This window comes from Lactuca saligna, chromosome 5 (assembly GCF_052625555.1).
Source record: "Lactuca saligna cultivar CGN05327 chromosome 5, ASM5262555v1, whole genome shotgun sequence".
Classification (NCBI taxonomy): Eukaryota; Viridiplantae; Streptophyta; class Magnoliopsida; order Asterales; family Asteraceae; genus Lactuca; species Lactuca saligna.
Genome location: NC_136421.1, coordinates 180142299 through 180152043, shown reverse-complemented (window position 1 = coordinate 180152043; position 9745 = coordinate 180142299). Strand labels below are relative to the sequence as shown.

General features: G+C 29.8%; 1 long non-coding RNA gene across 1 annotated transcript; it reads left to right on the top strand.

Annotated features, from left to right (window-relative positions):
* The first annotated feature begins 223 nt into the window (after nt 1-223).
* On the top strand, nt 224-4612 carry LOC144998833 (uncharacterized). Its single transcript, XR_013660448.1, has 4 exons — nt 224-404; nt 500-676; nt 3994-4136; nt 4296-4612. It is a non-coding gene; the product is annotated as an uncharacterized LOC144998833 (long non-coding RNA).
* The last annotated feature ends 5133 nt before the right edge of the window (nt 4613-9745 follow it).

Below are 9745 nucleotides of genomic sequence, written 5' to 3'. Positions count from 1 at the left end.
ACATCACCAATGAATAGGAAAACCGCACCAAAAAACATAATCACACCGGTTAATAAAAAAAACCCCACCAATAATATCTTAATTCCTCCTTATTTATGAACCACCAATTTATAAAACTCCTTCGTGGTCAACCCGCATCAAAATTTATGCTTTATGTTGGCACCTATTAATAAAAAAAAAAAACCTCATCAATAAATTGGATCTTCCCTTTACAAATATTTGTTCAAATTTTCATTCCCGCGAACTTATACCTCTCACTCCCAATAAATACCCTCACAATTCATAGTCCGATAAAAACATCAATCTCCATCGTCGTCGCATCTTCATCAGCTCACATCATCATTGCATCTTCACCGTTGCCTTCTTACATCATTGTCTTCCTTTTCGTTTATTCTATGTAGCAGGTAAAATCTTTAACCTCCTAATTCCGTTCATCGCTTCTTCCACTCACCTAGTCTTCTGTAAATGTAAACTGAATCTTAGTATTTTGTGTATTAAGCCCTAATATGGCCAACAATTCCCATGATACGATGCCATGCGTGTAATAAGCTAACATCAATCGTAGAAGAGAAGAAAGAATAGAAGATTGATGTTGATGTTAACAGTAAGAAGGTCTTAACTTCCATGTATTGACCTACATCGTGAAGAACTCTCATGTGCACCAAGTTCTAGCAAGGTATCTTTCTAATGTTCAGTTTTGTTCTCTATTCAACTAGTTTGAAGATATGTTATTTTTTTTGACAGATTTGTTTAGATATTTGTTTTGAACCAAGCACAACTTCTTGTAGGCACATGTAAAGATCACAACTTCTTAATCTATCAACAAAAGACATCAAATTTAAGCTTGGGTTTCCACTTAGTGATTCTCTCTATATATATTAAAAGAAAAACATGATGACATCACCTTCATCAAGTAGGGCCATCATTCATTGTGTTTCATTGATTAATATTAACCACGAATCATTTTGATGATGTCATGCTAAAATTAAAATAAATTAAATTATTATTGACTAAATTTGAAATCTTAATTAATTGATTTAATGTTAATGTCATTTATAAAAGGAATATATTCAACTCATTTAAACCTCATCATAATTTTTTTTTTATTTTTCTGTTAATATAAAATTAAATTAAATTAATATTGATTATATTTAAACGTTTCACTAACGGATTTAACATTAACGTCATTTATAAAAGGAATGTATTCAACGCATATAAACCTCATCATAATTTTTGAAACTAAATTTCGTTCCTTCTTAATTAAAATCACATTCTTAGCTGACATCCAGGTCCAGACGGTGAGCAACCCGGGCGACCGCCCTAGACCCACGTATTTAGGGGGCCCAAAATTTTTAGGCTATGTAGTGCATACATATAAAAAAAAGTAATACCTAAATGATTTTTAGGTCCTACAGTTTGTTCAAACTCAAACTAACTTAAAAGATAAACGATTTGGCTTACTTGTTATTACTAATTGACACATTTCTAATGAAGAATAAATGATATTTGTTGAATCTTTATGATATTTGTCTTTAAGGGGCCTTTTTTCTTTTCACCCCAGGCCCATATACCTTTGGACCGGCTTGCTGACATCTTTTGTATATTCTTTCAATTCACATTTATTTTGTGAAATATATATACAAGATCACGGAATATCATCGTTCAATTTCAAAGAATCAAAGAATTCAAAATTTTGATATCATTTCCATAATCATTGTTGAAAGTTAATTATAAATCATGTAATGTTTTTCGTACATTATGTTTTCCTTAAACCCTTTGCATCATCACGTTCCAACAACATCACCCTTTGTTGAGTCACGTTCATCATCCAGATTCTTTCTTTAATATGAGGTTCTTAATATTTGTTAATTGTATTAAACATTTTGATTCTCATTAGTGTTATATTTGATTGTGGTATTTGAATGCATGAATAATCTTGATTATAAATGTTAATATTGGTTTTTCAATATTTTACTTATGTCTTTTTAACCTTTCATGTGATGTTGCACTCTACATGTTTGATAAAATGTCCATGAGAAAAGCGCAATTAATTTAGATTAAATGTATGTATGTATGTGTGTCTTATGCAATTAAATACTTATGAGATTGTTTGGATTAATGGTAGTTGATGATTAAAAACTACCGTTTACCCTTCATTGTTTTTAATTATCAATATTAAACTGCTATTAATTTGACATATTTGTCCATAATTCTTGGTTTTTAACAAAGTTAGTTAATAGCAATGTACTTTGATCTTAATCTATAATGTTTTGAATTGTAATTTCTAAATTTCTTTTGAGTTGTTGTAACTGTGTTCAGTGGATACAAAGTGCATTGCAATTTTTATTTTGTTTTTAATATAATTAGTTAATAGCAATGTGCGTATGTGGTATTTTTTTTAAAAGTCAATGCTCTTAGTTCATCACTTTTCCCTAATCTACCCCTGTCTTTAAAAGGTCATATTTCGGTCATGGAAAACCCTTTTTGGTCAAAATTAGTGAAAAAAGTTTTGAATTTAAGTCCACTATACTTCATTAGTTTTAACCAAAATCAATAAATTCCTCTAACTAGGTAAAAATGACCATTTACCTAGACTAGTCCGGAATAAGCTGCTTTGTGAGACGGATTTATAAAATTCGCCATAAATTGTAGAAAATTTGTATGGAGGTGTGTGAATAATATTTTCAAAGCTATGCCCTTAATCTATCTTCATGTGATATAGTTTTAAAAATATGGAGGTTAATGGAGGGAAAACATGTCCCAAACAGACCCTAAGCTTTATATATAAATATGGATTTTTAAATTTCAGTTAATTCTTAAATATTTGTAATGCCTGTGACATGTTGCATTTTCTTTATTCTTTTATGGACTTCCTCTTATATAATTCATATATTATATCGTAAACTAATCAAAATTTGATTGATACTTGTTATATTTTAACCCACTTATCATGTATCATTTTTCAAAGCTCATGGATCATCGTACCATTGATAAATTAAAAAATTATTGTTCCTCTCTTTACTGTTTCATTATACGTTCCATAAATTGCTAAAATAATGAAACATATTATTACACCATGTATGTTGTTAATATGGATCTCACACCTAACAACCAACTAAGTCTTGTCATTTGTTTGATTTATTTTTTTACTACCACAATTGTGAATATTTCATACATATTATCTCCTGTTTTGCTTATTGCTTGTCAATTTGACTTATTAGATCACTTCAATTCATAAAACCATTAATGGAGTATATTTCTGGCAATAAAAGGAATTTTGTACAAGATCACGCATCCATCATATGTTACTAAATATTATTTACTTCATTAGTATTGTTATACAAACGTTTTTGATGAATATGTTACATGTTTTATTTTATATAAAAAAAATTATTTTAAAATTGTATAATTTTTGATTATTTTGTTTGTTTTACATTTATCATCACCGAACTCTTAGATGATTATTGAAATGCTTTCAAGAACATCATTAATGACAATTGATACTTTACGATGTACAAATAAATATTTTGAAACACTAACGTACAAGAAACATGTTCTTGATATATACAACCATAGAAATAATGTGGTATTTGGAGTTATTGTTCAATAAAAAAAACCATGCGAAACTATAGAGCGTCAATTTGCCACGTCATCTGGTGGGAAGAATTTTGACCTCGGTTGTCTACCAAATTCATGTATAGTTTTAGCATCTTCCTTATGCGGACTCATTCTTATTGAATGTAGCAGTGATGATGATTATCCAAAAAAAAAATATTTGTTTTTAAACCAATGGCTTTAAATAGAAAAACATTACCATTTCCAAAATCTAAATACATTACGATAAAGTTTGCTATGTTAGTTATGAGTTAGAACCCAATGCATTTCAAGATCATTCGATTGTCATACCTACTGCCATCATAAGACTTTATCTGTATTATACTTTATGTATATTATTTTATTTAGTTTTATTACTAATATGTTATTTCTTTGTAGTGATTTGCTTAAGGATTAAGTGGACTATTATTACTTCCACTTAGAATTGTTTGCCTTTACTACATGGGAATGGAGGGAGCTTCGTAATATCCAATTACCATCTTCTGTCTATCCAGTTTCGGATTATGCAATTATAAGTGGAGGTGTGATTTACTTCATATTGTCTAACTATGACATTCTGCGATTCGATGTATATTTGGAAGAATATTTAATGATATATGCATCTTCTATTATTAATGATTTCAACACGTATACATCAAAGCTTATCAAGTTTAACGGAAAATTGGGATATTTTTCCATAGGTGCTGGTCGTTTGTGCGCTCTTTGGATTTTCATTCAAAATCGGTAAGTTAAAGTAGATGTTAGTAACTACAATATTGGTTCACATGAATTATGAGATTATCAAAATAATCTCCTTTATTTTTTTAAAGGAAATATGAATGAGGATGTCAATCCGCACTACTACAAAGTCACACATAAGACCCACCATATAGGACCCGGTTCTTGAAAACACAGGGTTATATTATATAAAAACTGGGTTTTACAAAAAGAAATGTAATATGATCCGGTTTAAAATGAAAAACCGAGTTATATGTATGTGATATAAAAATAAATGAAAACACCGCCTATTACTTTTTAGTGTCCCACCTTCAATTTTTGGTATCTCGCATATTTATTTTCAATATCCCACCATCAATTTTTGGGTTCCCGCGTATTAATTTTGATATCATGCCATTTAACCTATAGCTAGTATACGATTCCAAAGATACTCTCAACGACCCTCACCGGTGAGGCTTAGAAATCACCAATTGATATATCTCCATCCAAAAAAATTCATCACATGCTCTCCCTCCTAAAATTTGTTTGTTGTAAACCCCTTCCTATATCTGTACTATAGAGTCTGGGTGCACCACATCTTGTAACAATTTTTGCGAATGAGCCCAAAGTTGTAACCCAATCAAAATCACCCGGAAAAAAACCACAAATTTTCAGAATAATGGCCGAAATCGGGTCTCTGGTGATGGTATATTAGTGAATATTGTAGGAATGTCAATCATATGTCCCGTATGAAGGTAAAAATATAAACCCCTTTTTTTGCTAACTTTTTTTTTTTTTTTTTTTAAATTTCTTTTCAAAATTATGATGCCTTTTATGTTTTCCAAAATTTACTAGAAATTCGATGAAAGTTGTTGGTGTTAACTGAATGTGTGGAATTTAGATGAAAAGGGATTCTTATTTGAACATTTCTAGTCAGATGGGGGAGAAGAAGAAGGCTGATAGAGTAAATTATTTTCTTGATTTAGGGTTCTCTTATATCTTTATGTGTTTTTGTTCTTATAATTCAGACGTATTCAGGGTTTCTAATTGTCCTTCAATAGATCAACATTTAGGGTTCTATGCAATTGTGATGTTTGTCTCTCTTCTTACCGTGAACCTTTACTCACAAATAATGTTAGGAATGTTGCAATCACCTCAAGAGGTATATTGATTCTGCATCTTATTATTCAACCTAGCCATCACCACTCCCTTATGCATCTACTTCATTGAAATAGCATTTACATATAAATAGCATGCCTTATCTGCCACTTTAACTGCCTCTTCAAACTACATGTGCTTTGCATGTATAGAACTAGTTCTATATCACTTTTGCTTTAAAATGTTTATAAAACACAATTTTGTGTTTGATGTCATGACTTTGAAGACCAACACTTCCATCTTATCAGTTTTGAAATGAAAAACTATTACCAGGTCTCTCTTTCTCTCTCATGTATATGTGTGTTTGTTTGTTAAAGCCTCTACGGATGTAAAATCAATCTTGTTACCTTATCTAGAGGGTGCCAGTTCATTCTTAACAGACCATGGTGGACAATGACAGTTTGTGTGGTTAAAAGGGTACTTTTTTTACTGATCTATTGACTTACACAAATGTGAGGTTCGTTGAGTTGTTGATTTTATTGATATCTTCTTTATCAGTACATTTTGTATAGCAGGACTTCTGTTAGAATTTGATTGATGATAATGTCAACAAAATAACTGATCGTGAGTTTTGACTAACTAGAATTTTCTTTGAGCCTAAGAGGTTTATTTTGCCAATAATCACGTTTTTCCTCCTCCCTTAATCTTTATTCACTATTACGATATAAGTAGTCATTTGATGCTTGTATTAGTTAGTTTCCCGCTTTATTTTATAGTTTGTTTATAAAGCAACTTGTACCCTTTATTTATCCTTCTGTATTGGTAAGGGGTTCTTTGAAGTGGTGCAAGAGAGTTGTTGGTTTGAGTTTTCATTTTGTGGTCGAAAAGCTGTTAGTTCATGTGTCGAAGTGCATCTATTAAGAGTTTTTAATAAACTCTAGCCCTTTATTCCCTTGTTTATTAATATCTAAATTTGTTGATTTATTAATAGGGTGTTGTTTTGTAGGTTGTTGATGTTTTTGATAGTTTCTTCAAACTCAATGGAAACACAAATGAGAATAAGAGAGTTTGAAGAATTTATTAGGATTACATTTGTGTTGATTCTTTAGTTTGTATTTCCCCTCTTATCTAGTAGTGAATTGTAACCTTAACTTAGTGGGATAAAAAATTCAATAAAAATACTAGAAAATATTGAAATTAGTAAAAGGACCCGGTGGTTGTATGCTAGAGAACCAGGTTATATGATCACACAAAAGTGCTCCTGTTTACCAAGAAAGAACTTAATTTAATAAGACTCGGTTGTTAAACCGAGTTTTATTACTTTTATCACATATGACTCGCCCATAAGAAACCTGGTTGAAAATCGGGTTCTTTTATGCTTTTAACCAGGTTCTTTTACACATTTTATAGTAGTGTTGACATATCATTCTCATGAAGTATTTTTATTTCGTTCAGATTGTAAGAGAAAAGAGAGTGAGTACGCCAAGTAGAAATATATAATTATATGTCTTTTAATTTGCATTCGAAAACAATTATTTTTTCTTATGAAGATATTTAATATTTTATATTACTTTATGATTGAATACTTTTTTTTTTTTTTTAATTTATAGTTTTAATCATCAACTCATGTTTTATTTTGTTTTATGATATTAATTTTGTTTAATATATGTATTGAAGAATTTAATAAATTCATTTTAACGCATTAATGTATTCAATTCTTTTTAACATAAAAAGTTGTCTACAAATATGTCTTTCAACGATTTGTACATCTTTTTTATGCATTCTCATACGGGTTATAATCTGGTAGTATTAAAAATTAATTATTTCCTTCCATAAACAATTTCTTGTACATATTATCATAAGTTAGCAAGTGCTGGTAGACTACTAGATCACTTTTTGTTTGATTTCTTAAAGTGGTTGAGGTTGTCTTCTTTAAGTTGTTTTGCGCTTTTGGAAATGTGTTGTTTGATTTTGCAATTGAATTTGTTGAATGATGCATACTGTTTTAATGGTGTGGTCCCGTATTTAATAGTGCAAAGATTTGTTGGTGCGGTTTTGTTTGTTTTCTTGTATGATTTTGTATTGTTACAAGTATATTTGTTAGTGAAGTTTTGCTGTTATTTTGTGCGATTTTATAACCACACCAGTAAATCAAGGTATTTTTGATGCGATATTGGTTGGTGCGGTTCGATAAACACACCAATTAATCATTTTAACGGTATCAACAAATGTTTTATATAGTAGTTTTCAACCATCTCCATAGAGTAACATACATTTAAAAGTTATTTTACCTAAAAACTTTTTGTCAGCGTGCAAGTTCCATGAATGTAGTAGATTATTAATTTCACCTAGAAGTCTTTGTAAATGCGCAGATCTACTGTTTCCACAATTGATGCACAATCTAATTTATTTCACTGACACCAACACTGTCATAAAAGATCATGTCCAAATCAATCCAAACCCGTGCCAACTGCGTGACGGGTCTTCTTCTAGTTACTCATTAACAAAGAACTATGTTCTCAGAATAAGATAATTCGATGTGGAGTCTTAAGATCTATTTATCTAACAATAGAGATAGTTTTTTTCCCTACAATTCATTTGTGTATAAAAGGTGTATAAAAATTAATTCTAATAGCAGATACTTGCTAATAGTTATAATAGTTATAAATGAACTTAATAACTGCTTAAATGCTTAGAACAAAAGTATAAGTTGGATACCCATACCAATAGTTTTCTAGACTTCTAGCTCAATGTTATGAGTTGTTACCCCACTTTGAAGTCTAGAGTTCAAGAAAAAAAAAGGTAAACCATACTTTTTTGACGTATTCGTTGTCCACCATGGAACATTGCACTTGGGAAAAATTGTAAATTTAGTTACGTGGTTTATATGTTTCATATATTGGATAAAATTGGGTTAGACTCATCGTGTTTCGACTTTATTGGGTCGGACCGTAGAAAAAAATAATATTTGACCTAAACCGGACCCTATTAAAGTAGTTTGAACTAGTCAGGTTCAGGTTTCGAGAGTTAATAAGATCGATTTTGTCGGGTTACATTCTTATGCGAGCACTTCAAATGTAAGATAGTTTAATACTTTAGTCAATTATGTACTCTAGTTGGGGTTGAAAATATATTACAAAAAGAAAAATCTATTTGACTTAATTTGTATGAAGCCATTGTAAGCAAAGTCAAATGATTTATAATCAATTTCATATTATGCAAAACAAACATACATATACTCAAACATTAAACCTAAAAAAGTATTATGAAGTATATGTTCCTGTATCCAATTTCAAAACTAAAAAAAAAAAAAAAGTATTATTAAGTATATGTTTATGTACTTAACGAATTATCATATGTTTTACTATATATAAGCAATTTAAACATTATATCTTTATCATTGTAAAAAAACTAAAAATGTAAACAAATAACTTACTTGAGGATGTACTATAAATGTAAACAAAATTAAGAGTCGTGATCAAAAAGATAGTAAGACTTATGACAGACCACAAGTGTAAAAAATAAATAAATTACTTAAGGACTATACATACATGAAATACGGCTATGTGACTCATAATAGATAACACTATACAACAATATTGCACTACTCAAATTGGGCTAAAGGAAACCTAATCGACTTATTCAAAACACGTTAGCCGAATAACGGCGTAACATTAATATCTATACAAATTCATCGATTTACTTAAGAGAAATCAACAAACAGATGACGTGATATAACCAGGGTACGAGAGTAGGGTACCCTTGTTTAAATTCCAACTTCACAGGGGAACATTTGTGTATGGCCCACCCATGTGTGCACATGCAACCCATCTACCTTAGCAACTTACATAAATATTAATGATCATGAATACATGTTATGCCCACTCTTTACTTTCGTAATTGTGCCAAGACTGCACGAGCAATTATATGCCCTTATATACCCTACTTACTTTCTTTATATAACATGCGAATTCCACGACCTACGTAGCTTTGTCTCTCACACGAACCTTTTTTTCTCGATTTTGAAAATTATTACTCTCCGATTATATATATATATATATATATATATATATATATATATATATATATATATATATATATATATATATATATATATATATATATATATATATATATATATATATAGAGAGAGAGAGAGAGAGAGAGAGATAGAGAGAGAGATAAGTTCAATTAGGAAAATAAAAAAAGGTTGAGAATGGAGAATAGTCAATCATTTAATTAGTATGTTAACATAAAATAGACGGTGATAAACTTGTAAATATGATATATTAACTTTCAATCACAGATATCATTTATTCTATATCTTTTATCTGTT